General features: G+C 41.3%; 1 protein-coding gene across 3 annotated transcripts in view; it reads left to right on the top strand.

The window, feature by feature from the left end:
* LOC124298572 (E3 ubiquitin-protein ligase MIB1) overlaps positions 1 to 14273 on the top strand; it is a 247776-nt gene that overhangs the window by 4820 nt on the left and 228683 nt on the right. The window lies entirely within an intron of this gene.

The following is a 14273-nucleotide window of genomic DNA, read 5'->3' as shown; positions in this document are numbered from 1 at the left end:
CGTCAAACGATTTGGAGTCGAAGCGAAATGCGCGGGCGGTATTTTTTCTTCGCGGTTCACTTTATTTCTGACCTGTCGCAAAGGGTGATACATACGCCCATATATTTAGGGTCATGCATCAATAGGCGTAAATACATTTGCTGGTATAGCACTGGTCCCCCCCTTTCCTCCAAACCCTCCCTCTTCCTCTGCGCTTCGGCTCTTACTCTCATTTGCCCCCCCGCCCCTCGTCCCGCTTCTTCTCCCTTCAACCCCCCGCCGTCAATGATTTATGCCTGCGAGGGTTGCAGCAGCCGCTAGCGAAACGAACGACGGCGAACAACTACACGAACGTAGAGGTAGGTGAGGTATACCTACGCCGCGAAGAGGAGCTGGAGGGCCGGTCGTCGTTCTGCCTGATAACGGCTCCGCCAAATCCTCTTAATCCAGAGCAGCCATTTTTTACGCCGCTTTAAACCCTCCCGCCCTATACCTGTTTTATTCCTGTTTCGGATTCCTATTCGAGTCGCTCTGCTCAACTTCCCACGCGGCCGTTTCTCTCCTCTTAACCTCGATTTTCTTCGTTCAAATCCCTTTCGCCGTTTCCACCGCGGCTCGCATTACCATTCAGTCCAATTCCACCGTAGGTATACCTTATATATGGTATAAATACGTAGGGCGAAACCGAAAAGAGACCAAACTCGAGTTTAGGTGCGTCTTTATCTTTGCTCATGGATTCGGATAGATTGATCTGACTGAATGAATCGTCCCGATATACATATATACATACACACATATATATATAAGTCTACCGATACCTGTAAGTTCGTAAGATCTTTTGATACGATTACTGGGCTTTATGTGGATTATTTTACATTTGACTTTTTTTTTTCTTTCAATGAACACTGCCGTTTAGAATTTTATTTATGATATCTTACTATATGACGTATCGAAATATCAATTCGGTTCTAAATATGTTAATTTAATTAATTTTTTAAACTTTTGTCCTCCTTATTGGATTAGCCATCTCAAATTTTCGAAAATTGATTTCAAATTTTTTATCAGTCATACTGACAATCCTAGGGGATCTGTAAATCTCGACTGAGAACATTAATCTGTGACTCGAAGGGTTAATTAATGGCGATTTCAACGAGGGTTCAAGTGATGTTTTTTTTTTTTTTTTTCTTCTCAACGCAAAATTCGAATTACGTATGGTGCACTCTCGCGGTTCTCGTCACCTTTCATCCAGGCGTGTGTGTAACCCTTATACCCATACGAAGATGCGCAAAGTGCTCGCTTACCGATTCGCCCATATACCCCTAAAACCGGCGACGGGGTGCGGCGCAGGTATTTTCGTAGAATTATCGTTCACGCTTGGGAATGGGATAGGTTATAGCCTTGCGGGTTATCTCGGATTGCGAATACGCCGGTATATATTACATGCTCCCAGTTTTGCGCGAGGGGCCGAAGGGGGTGGACGGAAAAGAGGGAAAGGCGGGGCTCCGGTTAGCTGGGTGGTACACCTACGCGTCGCCGAAACTGCGGGGGGGGGGGGGGGGGGGCTTCGCTGTAGGTGAATCAGTACGAAGATTCCAATCAGGATATATCGGCACATATATTATCCCTTCCCCTATCACGAAAATATTTTAGAGGGACTACCCTCGAGATCGCGGCTGGAATAACACTTTTTCCCGTATACCGCGTATACATACATACTTCTTTTCTACCCTTTCATCTTCTCCTCGTGCATCGGGTCCCCCCTTTTATATCGCTCTTTATACCTGTATATCTCTCTATTTTTGTGTCGATCAATGCATCTGTCGTCAATAACCGAAGCGATGTTTTGTAGCTGAATCAAAATGATGATCACACTTTGACAGAAAAACACTCACAATGTAATTCGATTTCGGAAGTCCTAAACTTCGAGATTATACGAGTTTAACTCTCACCAATATATCAAATATTTTCACCAATTTTCCATTCACAGGAATGTACAATAATTTGATATTTATATAAAAAAATGTATACATACCGATTGCCGTAGTTGGTTGTAATCGATTATTCAGTTCTCTACAGGTATGTACGTGAATTGTAACATCGGAAGCTGGAAATAATTGTAGATTTGAAACAAGCATTCAAAAAGTACGACAAGATTTCATGTTCGAAACATTCGTGCAGATCGATTTATCACAAATGATGACATGATTTAAAAAAAAAAAAAGATAGCTAAAAGTAGGCGTTGGTTAGAATTAGGGGTTGATTGAGGTGAGCGGGAATGTTCCGCTTACATCCGCAGATTTCCACCGAAATACGTTGCGGTGTAACAAACTAGCAAAGAGAATAAGGCGCCTCGTACACCTCCAGGTATACGTATAACTGCCCCCGCATGTAACCCACCTCACAGCAACGTCGGTTGTGTTTGCGGAGCGAAGACCTCGTCCTCATTTGCGAGGGTCCTAATTAATCTTGTTATTCGTTAGGCGGCTTCGAATTCGCAAGTCTAAGACTACCGTGGAACGCCGTCTGAGCCGGAGACGAAGGAGCTCGGCTGCGTATTCCTAATCAAAGAGGACGACGGAAATCCTCGTCTTACATGTCGCGGTTGTAGATTCATGAACACGACGTCGCTCGCCCAGACTGCCTCAGGAGTAAACAGGCACATTCGATGGCGGCGCGCCGCGTGCTTCGCCTCTCAAAAATCAAGTCGCGCGGATGAAACGTAAATCACTGCAGTAAGTTCAAGTTCAAAGTTCCTTTCTTGCCGCTTTCCGATTCTCTCTATTATTCCCGTATAGGTGTGAAATTTTTTTAATTAAAAAGCCCACTTTTCGGGATCGTGAATTAGAGGCACGCGTGGCTATTGCGTGGAATATTATATAGGAGTCAGCGGTGTCGGGCGAACCACTTAAAAACATCCCTGATTTACGCTAACTGTTAATTTATACCATTATCGTGGTGATTATGAAAATGAGCGAAAGCTGTACAGCTAACTTTCTTAATTACTTCCCTGACCTCCGTACCCGAGTTGGAGGAAGATGCGGGATGCCCTGACGGGGAACGGCGAGGGGGCGGCGGGGGTGGGCGGGGGAGAAATCATTTCAATAACTTACAACCATTAAACTTTTGTCTTTCAATTCTTCACGTATATTGCTTCCCACGCCCGTTCTATGTAATGTCGATTCTTTGTATAATTTGTAATTTTTCTTTTTTGCATCACTGATCAGACGATTGAAGGGAATAAATTTCCAGGTATAGAAGTTTATTACGCGGACCGATATTTCTGTCGATGTAAATCATTGAATTCTCGAGAAAAAATATGTATAAAAGAAAGTTTGTACTATTCGACTCGATCCGCCCAGGTGGGTATGTATTACATACGTATACGGTACTCGAGCCCCCGTTCTATCCATGTAACGTTATTCTTTTTCTTCGCCCTCTTCTCTCTTTCCTTCCGGCGATCTCATTGCGGCATCAGCAGCCTCTCTCTCTCTGTCTCTCTTGAGCACTTTGGCTCTTTCACTCTTTGGCTATTTGGCTCTCTCCTTGTCTGCTCTTCTGGCGGTGACAAATTTGACAGAAAAGGAATGATAGGTACGAGAGCTGAGGCGAGGGTCTGCCACTGACGCACTCCGACAAAAATTATCACTGCTGGCGAACTTTGGGTCGATTTATTGCTGAGCCCTGCCAACGACGACTTCTCTCGTCTTCGTAGGCATTTCGAATACGAGACTCGAGTCTAGAGCTTTGCCGAGATAGCCGAAGAGGAGGAAAAAAGGTGGAGAAAAAAATAAGGAAAAAAAAAAACACGACCGATTCGCAAATAGCTCCGCGGCGCAAGAAATATCAAACCTTTCCCAAAAGGAAAGGGATCCATCGATATTATACATATGTGCATATATGAGTACTTCGGAAAATCTGCCACTCGATTCGATATCGTCAAGTATCTACCGACGTTCTTTTACAGGGTGTATCAGGAGTCAAAAGAGGACTGCCAAGGATTTTGGTAAATTTCGCGCAGATGTTTACATACAGGCTACTATCACAATTTGAATTCAAATTTTCAAGAATAAAAGAAAAATCAGTCTTACTTCAGCAGTAATTCATTGCCTGTAGTCTATTAGATTCTCAATCGTGCGCGTGTAATAGTTGGTGATATTTCTCAGAAATACTTGAGGCATATTACACAATAAATAATATTGCTCAACGATAAACTTCGCGGGTCGATGTATTATATAGTGATAATATAGCGTATAATAATAAATTATTGCTCTATACATATAATGCATATATACAATATATATTTATATTTATTTGCTTATGTACAACATAACGGTTATTAAATTATTCATGCGAGGCGATTTTCACGCCGGTATAATGGCCCGGAAGCCTGAAATTGGAGGCATATACTTATGGCTTATAGGCGCCGCGACGCCTTCCATAAAACATATTTGCTGACGTTGAGGGTATTCCCCTTGCTGCAGACGAGGCAGAAGCAACCGCGTCGTGGCGTTTCCTCTTTGGCTCTCTCCTCTCGGCTCCTTGCGGGAGCTTCCTGCAGGATACCGACCCTGCCGATGCCATACCTACGTAGGCGAGCATGCTGGAAAACGTGTGTAGCGTCTCCGTGTGTGCGCGTGTGTGTGCGCGAGGAGAAATTCGGTGAGGGAAGCCGAGGTTGTCTGAGTTGGGAATTGCGGTGCTGCTTATGTCGCGAACTTCGTGCCCGGCAATATTTGGCTCGCGTTAAAACCGACCCTCCGCAGTCGATACGTGGGGAAGGGTAGCCGCTTATTTACGATAGGAAGACACCTTCGCTGCCTCCCTGCGGCCTGCCACGCTCTGCCAAGAAACGAGACGGAGAGAGAGAGAGAGAGTGAAAAAAAGAAATGGAAAGGAAAAGGGAATCGCAGGGGGGTTCACACATAGGCCCTTACTCGTTGTTAAAATAAAAGGACCGTACCAGCTCACCCAAGCCGTGAGAAAAGGACGGAAGTTTCTTCGATTATAGGCCGCCCCAAAAGCTTTACTACTTTATTCAAAATACCTTGAATATGCTACAGAGTTTCTACCTCCGTTGGGGCGAGTAATGAAATTTCAGGGCAAAGTACAGGGTGAGGATTATTTATGTCGCTCTGTTATATCGCTTGAAGGGTTCGCGAGTAATTAGGTTCAGTTTTATCATTTACGTAATATTTTCTGGGAACGCCTACTCTCCGATTTTTCAGATATACTTATTCCAACGTTATGGTAATCAGCGATTGGTCATTTCTCGCTCAGGATCCCTCGGGCCTCGCAACATTCCAAATTGATTGACGTTCGCTTCTCAGGGGTTCGAACTTCTCGGAAAAGAATATTTTATCGTACAAACAGGGGGAATTTTCATTAGCATTGTTATCTTCGAGCAGCAGGATTTTTTCTACGAACGTACGCGATCTGCATAATTCGATGTAATTATTTCTCAGTATATAAAATCCGGAATATTGTCCTGAAAAAATTAGCTGCTATCGATAAATTTATTGCTTCGACGCGTGGCAGACTGTGCTTACAGCTTGTGCAACTGTTAGCCGTTAACTCCTGACAGTACACAACTTCGCGTATAAAATTTCTAAGGCTTATGCAAGCCATTTTTCCCTGGCGCTTAACCCCATCTTACCCTTGCATCTGCGGCAATTGCGGGGGGATTGGCGTTGTTAAATTGTTTGTTACGAAATTTGACGTATAACCTTCCATGTTAGTTACGCGTTCATTTCTCAGAGAAAATTGTACAGTGTTTTTGTAAACTCTCACGAACGTCGACAAAAAAAACAAAGAAAATAACGTCGCTGATAATTTAAAAAATATCTCGCACTTTTCTCTTGGGAAAGGGGGGAAAAATATCATTTTCACGTGTAGGTATATCAGGTGTCGGATCGATTCCGCATCCTTTTCGTATCTTGATATATGGTGTACTTCATACAACGTTATGTATATATATATATATATATAATATACAGGTATCCGTATGGACAGTTTTGCCTTGACGTGCGGTGTGAAACTTTTCCTGGCATTCGCGATAAGCCTCCTAACGAAAACGTCGGCATCCCCCAGGCTCGGTTTTCAGACCTCGAAGAATTCGTTTGGGCTTTGCGGCGCTCTCCTCCAACTTCAGACAGAATATGGGGCGCGATTTCGTGCATAGTTTATGCCTACTTGTGCACGGGGTCGTGATCGCGCCAACTTTGATACAGCCGTTCCTCAATTCGCGACGACGCCTGAAACCCTCGACGTCGACGCGTTGAAAACTCACTTCTCCAAAATTCTTTCATCCCTTAGTCGAATCTTCGAACTGTAACCTGTGTAGCTCTTTTGGTTCTCTACGATATATCGTACCTTAGACTTTTTCTTTTTTGATAACAATTATTGGATTGTGATATTAATGATTTTTATCGCTTCTTCAGATGTTATTTAACAGATCAGAAAATTGTTGTCAAGAAAAATTATGAATTACGTTCACACGTTATTCCGTAATATGTTAAATGAAAGCTAAACTCAGAGAACGGTGCGTTATTCCGTATATTTTTCAGAAGGTAATATTTTGGGTTAGTTCTTAGAAAATATATTTTTCGATTTCGTTCAAAATCAAACGTCGTTACATGGTTTAAAAATTTCGGCAATATGACAAAATCTACACACACGATGTACAATACATATATCTTCATTTGTCAATTTTCAACTTGAGGACAGTTTACATACTCAAACGTTATAAATTAGCGAGAGGGAATCGCGAATTCCTTCTGTGAAACTGAAGATAATGAAAGCATGTCGAAATGTACGGGTAGCCTCGAGTTTCGCGATATAACAACGCAGATAGCCTTTGAAAAGTTTAAGTCGGGGCATCGCAATTACAAAAGTGTAGTTTTGCGCTCGGCATGTTGTGAGCAAACGTAGAGAGAAACTACTCTCGGTCTGCAGGTGCAACCGGCTCTTTCTTTTCCCGGACTTCATCCAGAAGGGAAGGAAAAGCACCCGTGATCTGTGTGCACAACGCCAGGCAGGCGGCGAGAGAGAGAGAGAGGGAGAGCGAGGGCAGGAGGAAGGGAGGGGTAAAGAAAGAGAGCGAGAGTGGAAGGCAGGCGGAACCCTCAACTTAACTATGTTTACTTTGGCCAAAGTTCTTGGGGATTAAGCAATTGCTAAATTACGTGGGATCCACAAACTATTTCCATCTTCCTGTCTGATGCTCGGATACCTATACCCTTCTCCTTTTCACTCTGAACTCGCTCTTGCTTATTATTATTTTAGTTCCCATTTTCTCACAGATGATTTCGATTTTACAAAGGTTTCGTGCATGCCTCATTTCAAATCATCGAAAACGGTTAGATTTTTGATAGTATAAGATATGATGAAAAACGGATGAGGAAAAAAAATCGTAGCTTCGCAACTATAGTTCTCCAAATTGTATGTTAATTTATAAATCTATACACAGACACACGCGCACAAAAAAAAACTGACACAAATTATCCTTCTGATCGCATTTTTGTTGAATCAAATGACATTTCTTGATATCAAAAAAACATTTACTTTGCCATATTTGATTGCCGTGTTTGGCAAAATCAACAGATATTGTAGGAATCGGTATTTCATCTTATGGAAATAGAAGATTGTTGGGGCAAAGTCGGCTCTCGGTGTACATATTTGTTATTTTCATTTTCCCTCATCGTCGGGAGAACGTTCAGAGACAATAAGTTGGCCTCGTTCTTCTCTGGTATACGATTCGAGATTCAGCTGCGTACAGGGTTTTCTCCACGAATACCGTCGCAGTACCTTATACTCTCCTTACTTTCCATCTTTCATTCCTCATCTCTTCTTCAGCCTATTCAGCATCTTCGAATATCTGACAGCTATGCCGGTATATAATACATATAACGTATATAATATACATGTAGATGCGTAAGCGTCTGTACAACGTCAGTCAGTATCCTGTGCAGGATGCATCGATTGTGAATAATAATAAATTGCAGAGGAGATCTTTCTTTTTTCCTGTTTCTCCTCATCCACTTTGTCTGCCGGGCTTGGAAGAAAATTTTATTCTACTCGACAAAATATTTTATGCCTTACTCGGCGGTCCAATTATACTCTCTACAGGATGTAAAAAATATCTCGTCTGTAAAGAAATTTAATATTTCATTCTAAATCAATCCAGATATCATATTTTTTCTCGTTATCTGTATTTGAAATTTAATTGATCGAAGTACGGTTAACGTTGTTAATTCAGCGAACGAAGCTAATTTATACGAAATCAATGAAGTCCTCATGCACGGATCTGGCAATGTCTTTTAATTTGACCGGGTACACGTATACATATACCAATCTACATTCTTTGATTTTGTGAAACGGTGTATGTATAAGGCAGGTATTTATCCTTGAAGGGGTTACGTAATTTTATCTGTTCAACAAAGTTAGATTGTGATAATATTTGACTTGGACCAGCAAAAAAAATTTCTGTTGATAAAAAGAGGAAGAATGTTTCGCCCGAGTCAACCAGAAAAAAAAAAAAAAAAAAACGTTTTAACAAGGAAAAAGTTATCGTTTCATTACGGTATATTTTACCAAGGATTATTCATTTATATGCTATTTCATTTACTTTACAGTGTTCATTATTTTTCACCCTAGTACTTTTATCAGAGGATTATACGCTTGTCACCCACAGCATGTACAACAAAGTATTTCGATATCGGTTTACAGGATTATACAATTCAATTCAATTTGCAACAGACGAAATAGTTGTACAAAAAAAGAATATACGGAGAAAAGTTCTTGGCGAATTTTACGAGCAAAGATTTCCGCCTAGTCTCCGGAATAGTTTCAGGGTTCGTACGCGTAGGGAAAATCGGGAAAACTGAGGGAATTTCTCACCGCAGGGAAAAGTCAAGGGATTCTGAAAATAAGACTGTATTGATAATTTTGAGTCGGACGAAGAAATAAATTCGTTCTTATACAAATTACTATTCATCTAAGTAGAAAAACAAAAATTGCACTTAAAATTTTGTTCCGTCGCACCACATTCTATGTATGTTATTTAATACCAATACCTTCTATAACTTTTTTTCTTACAAAAAATCGCAGGTTGTTTGTAAATTGGTAGTCAGACAGTAAGATAGTCACTAGATAATATTGAAGGTATTAGTATTAGCGTGTAAAGAAATTCTTATTAATTAGTGGCATATTTTTTGAAATGTTACTGAAAAAATTCTATTTTCAATCTGGAAACGTGAGGGATTTTCAGATTTCAAAAAGCTTACGAACCCCGAGTTCTCCCAATTGATCGCAGAAATCTAGATGCAAGTCGCATCCGGACAAGCAGGCAAACAATAAGACATACCCGTATACGTATACCTTATCGTATACGCGAGGATCATTCGCGGGGGAGGAAAATTCTTTGGGCATAGTCCCGCAAATCGATTGGAAAATACGCGCGATAAAACATAAGAGAATCTCTGCAGCGGCTTCCAGCACCTTTCGAGACAGAGAGAGAGAGAAAGAGGAATCGAGAGGGTTGGCTGAAATAACAATGGTATCAGAGGGCAAAGTATCACCTCGTATATACGTACAGGTGCCGATTCTATCTCCCGTCGCGTCGTCTCGACCTCCACCCCTTGCGAGTCCCGCGCGAGTTCTCTCGGAAAGTAAAGTCCTCGCAGCTACGCCGGATTTGCCGACTGGCTACCAAACCGCTAGAACTAATACCCTGCGCCACCCCTTCTCACCATCGCGGACCGCGCGAAGCCTGCGGGGAACAAAACCGATGTAATTAATTAGGGGCTGCCCGTGACGCAACGGGTCCATTGACCGTGGGACAGTCGGTAGGCATGTACATAGGTAATGTCTACCCTCCTCTGCACATCCGCGCAGCCCGTGAACTGTACTCTATGGCGCCGCGATCTCGTATAATCTGGGCTCAGCTATGAACACCCGGGGTTCGGGGCTGGGGGGCGATTTCTACGTTGGGCATGATTTGTCGAGGCCAATGCAGATCCCTGCACCGCGTATGCGTGGGCGACACGCTTTTCGCAACACGCGTCGTATGTATAGATATGTATACTCTTGTTCAAAGGGATGAGAAACATAACGATCTACGTCATTTTTATTCATCTATATTTATTTATCGTAAGAAGAACAGTTGCATGTACGGATTGCCAGTTTTTTCAATTATTGTAGCTGAGGTATCCTTGCGATTCTTATATACTCGCAATTTACGCCAAAGTTTTGTCGATACTAAATCAAAAAGACCGCACACTTTTGGCGATTTTCAATCTCAGAGAATAATGTTATCGTACAATTATCAACGAACGTCGTTATAAGTTTCATAGGTGATGAAAAGTGACTTGGTTAACGGCGTGACCGAGTATAACGATGCACGTAACTACGGGTTGGACGGAAGGCTCAAAGGCCGGAGAGCTAACTAAACTTTCAGACGGCTTATATCGCGAAGTGTTTTTTAAACTGCGTATATTTTCCCTTCGACGCCCGACAACAGATAAGAAACTCTCAAGTTTTCCAACAGTCGGCGAAGTTGTTGCGATAAACTGAAGAACGTTATACGTTTCGAGGGATGAAAAAATCGCCGATGTACTCGCAGAGGAAAAGGAACGTGTACCCCGCGTGTGGGAAGAAAAGCATCAGTCGTCTTTCAAGTACGTACTTGCAGTTCAAACGCAGGAACGATATTGTCTGCAGATCTGTAAAAAGTCTAAAGTGCACGTCGCGTTTCTTTGTCGTTCGTTGGGAGTGTCCCGATGCATTTTCTCAGTCGGGGTAAATTTATTTCTTCTAACACTGAAGGAATGACCGTCCCGGGCGCAGTATTTCCGATTTATCGTTCGCGGGGCGTCGCCCGAATGCTTTTGGAGATTCTTGAGACTGCGGGGAGGGAGTGAGGCCGCGGATACCAAACGATTCGTGGTTCTTCAATCGTCGTTAAATCGATCATCAAGATTTTACTGTACTTTTACCCTCGAGACGAATCTCGCACCCTAAACTGAAACGCGGCGTCGTCTCACTATCCTATCATCACCGTCAGCTGTAAAAACTCCTGTCAAATTCAACCCGGAATTTCACCACACGATCATAATAAAACAGATATTTTCACCCGAAACAAAAAAAAATTACCAGTCCTTAAGTAAAATATAAATGCGAATAAATCGTTTTAAAATCCCACTTTCCATGCTAATATGAAAACTTATTCGTTCAATATTTTTCATCTATTTTTAGTAGATCTTTAAGCACAGGGGAAACTAATTCTTGTCTCCAACTAATATTCAATTATTTTTTCACGTTTTGCAATCTGGTTTAAAGAATGTCGTAAGATAAAGTTCGGATTTTTGGCTCGAATTTTTCCCCGTACTGTAACGGCCGAACTGTGTCTCCGTTTTAATTGCCTTGGAAAGAGAGAAGTAGGGCGGACGGCGGAATGGAAGGGGGTTGGGGGGGGGGGGGGCAAGAGATAGGACGGGAATTTACGGTAACTGAAGCATTAAGAAATTCTGGAGAGGTGTTTTCGCGTCGCCACAGCCGAAAAATATTTCTCGGAAGATTCGCTCTTTACGGTCCTCCTCCTCCTCCTCCTCCTCCTCCTCTTCCTCCAGGCTTTACGGGCTTTCAGACCTTTTTTTTGTTTGGCAGAAAGCTCGGCCCTGCAAAGTTAATGAAATACCGAGCTACGATCTGAAGAGAAATTAGCCCGAAATGATGAAGGAGAACTGATAACAAATATACCTGTCCAATTAACTTTGGTCTAAGAAATTTTTCTCTTGTCAATATTCCTTCACAACGCAAACTCATAACATGATATATCATTTACGCAGTTGTTCTATTATTTTTTCCCGTTTTTTTATTTTTCATTTATTTCGAATTTCGAGACTGTTTCCATGGAGCACCGAGAAATTTTGAGATAAGTACTGTCGAGAGTTAGATTGTGATTATACGGTTGTCATATCGGGGAAGTAATTTATGCGATTTGATAATGGATTTATCGGTGGAATTAGCGCTCTGATAGTGATAACCCTTTACGAGCCCAAAACTTTAGACTGACGTTATCTACGATTTTCGTCAAATTTTCATTGTTCGAATATCAGCCCTTCGGTTGATTAAACCTTATTATCTAATTGGGTCTTTTAATTGACTCGCGGCGTGGGATTCTCGAGTATTAGAAATGGAACGCCCGCCTTTTTAAGAGGAATGGAAAAACGGGTAAAATAGTTACACTTTATATTTTTAGCATTCGAGAACCCAAATACGAATGACATTTGAAAAAATACGCAAAGCACTGTTCGGTGAATTGGAAACTACTACAACAGGTTTTCTCACGTGGACGATATTAAACCGTGGTTGCAATTGAATGAGTCACTCGCGAAGCAAAATCAACATCGTGTATCAATCTACAGTTCAGTCGGCTTATTTTTTACAAACCATAGCGACGTATGTATTAAAAGAAAATATATATCATCTAAAATCATGAGTAAATTGCGAATGGAAAGAGTTTGTCTCACCGTTCAGACCTCGAGTGTCTATATATACTCCATCCATGGCTTTCTACGAAAAGACAAAATGTTAGTGACTATCCTAACTGCAGTTCCATTATTTAATCTCCTTTCGAATCAATTGAGATAGCGTAGATATAAATGTAATCCGTGATCAGAGTTTTTCGTTCCTGCACAGCTCCAGTTATCCAATTTTATGGAAATTCGAGATGTAACGAGAATTATAAATACATATTGAAAAAACCAAAATTCTATAAAGATACTTGTACACTAGGCTGGTTCTTATTTAGGGCGTTGACCAATTTTTTCCGCTCCACCCCCAAATCAACTTCAATTAACTCAAATTGCACACCCTCGAAATCTGAATTTTCTTTTTATAATTAGTGGAGATGCAATTCGTTTAGATTGCCTGACACGATAATGTGTATTTTTATTTAGATAGTAGCACTAATGCTCATTAAAACCTAGCAGTTACAGATTTTTTGGAATATTATTAGTCTTACAATGAAATACATACTGAGAAACAAACTTTTTTCAGCGTTGTTCTCGTAAGAAATTTTGATTACAAAGCGGACTATCTTAGAGTTGAGGCAAAAATCTGAAAAAATTAGGCAATCATTTTTGAATTGTTTGAAATTGATTTGAGGGGTGGGGCGGAAAAATTCGTCAACACCCTAAATAAGAGCCAGCCTATTGCACACCTTCAAATTAGTGTCGTTTTATCCAGATACTTGAAGTTTATAAATTTTCGCATCAAGGCTTTTATTCTAATAATTTTCAATGATTTGCGTTTCTTATTCTAAATCTCCGAAATAATTTAAACCATTTTTCAGCCAGCCTTACAAGTGTGTTCTATCAAACTATTATGCGATGATCTAATAATGCGTTAGCCATGCAGTGTCGACCCCGAAACACCACGGTGTTTAATCGAAACTAAAGACTCCTCGAGGCTCCTTGCGTAATAAGCCATACAATTATCTTCCGCGCGTCTTGAGAACCTTCGGGGTAATTTTAAAAGTTACCCTTAATGTCTCCGCAACGTTGCCTCTGGCGGTTAAAAGATGGAACGACAAATTTTTACCTTCCGACTCCGTGGTTAGCGGTATTTGGATTAGAGATGTGCCGCTGCATGAGACTGGAAGGAAAACTGAAAGAAAATGAGAGAAAATAATAATAATTATAAACCCTGCAAGCGGTGTCTTCGATCAAATTTCCCATCTCTCACAGGCGTCATAACGTTTTTTTTTTTTTTTCGTGAAACGCGATAATTCAACGCAGAATTAAGAGATACACAAATGAAAACTAGGTGGGTATAAGATAGAATATATACTCGTCGCAAAGAATTCGTCATTCGTCACGGAGACCGCGTTGCAAAGTAGCCAGATATGTGTGTCACGTAAGATATGATATTGAGGGCTTCTCTTATGGAATCGTGTGTCTTGAGTGATCGATAATACAACCACATCGTATATAAATGTGGCAGCGAATCAGACGCCTTTCATTTCAGTCATAGCTGCGGCATCTAATCGTAGAGCTTTTGAGGTCAGGCTTTTCATTATTCAAGTTTAAGCACAGCGAATTACACAACAATTTAACTTCTTCAACTGTGAAAGTGCGATTACGATGTATCCCTTTCTTTGCTAACTGTCACGTTCTCCAATCAAGGATGTTTTCATTTTCAAAGTTGAAAAGTATTCGCAATAACGCGGATTCTCTCACTTCGATTTTCTGCGTGCTTCGTTTCACTCCCTGAAAAACCGCGAGCGAAAATGCATG

Source organism: Neodiprion virginianus, chromosome 2, assembly GCF_021901495.1.
Source record: "Neodiprion virginianus isolate iyNeoVirg1 chromosome 2, iyNeoVirg1.1, whole genome shotgun sequence".
Taxonomy (NCBI): domain Eukaryota; kingdom Metazoa; phylum Arthropoda; class Insecta; order Hymenoptera; family Diprionidae; genus Neodiprion; species Neodiprion virginianus.
Note: the sequence above shows the minus strand (reverse complement) of the source record. Positions and strands in the feature narration are given on the sequence as shown.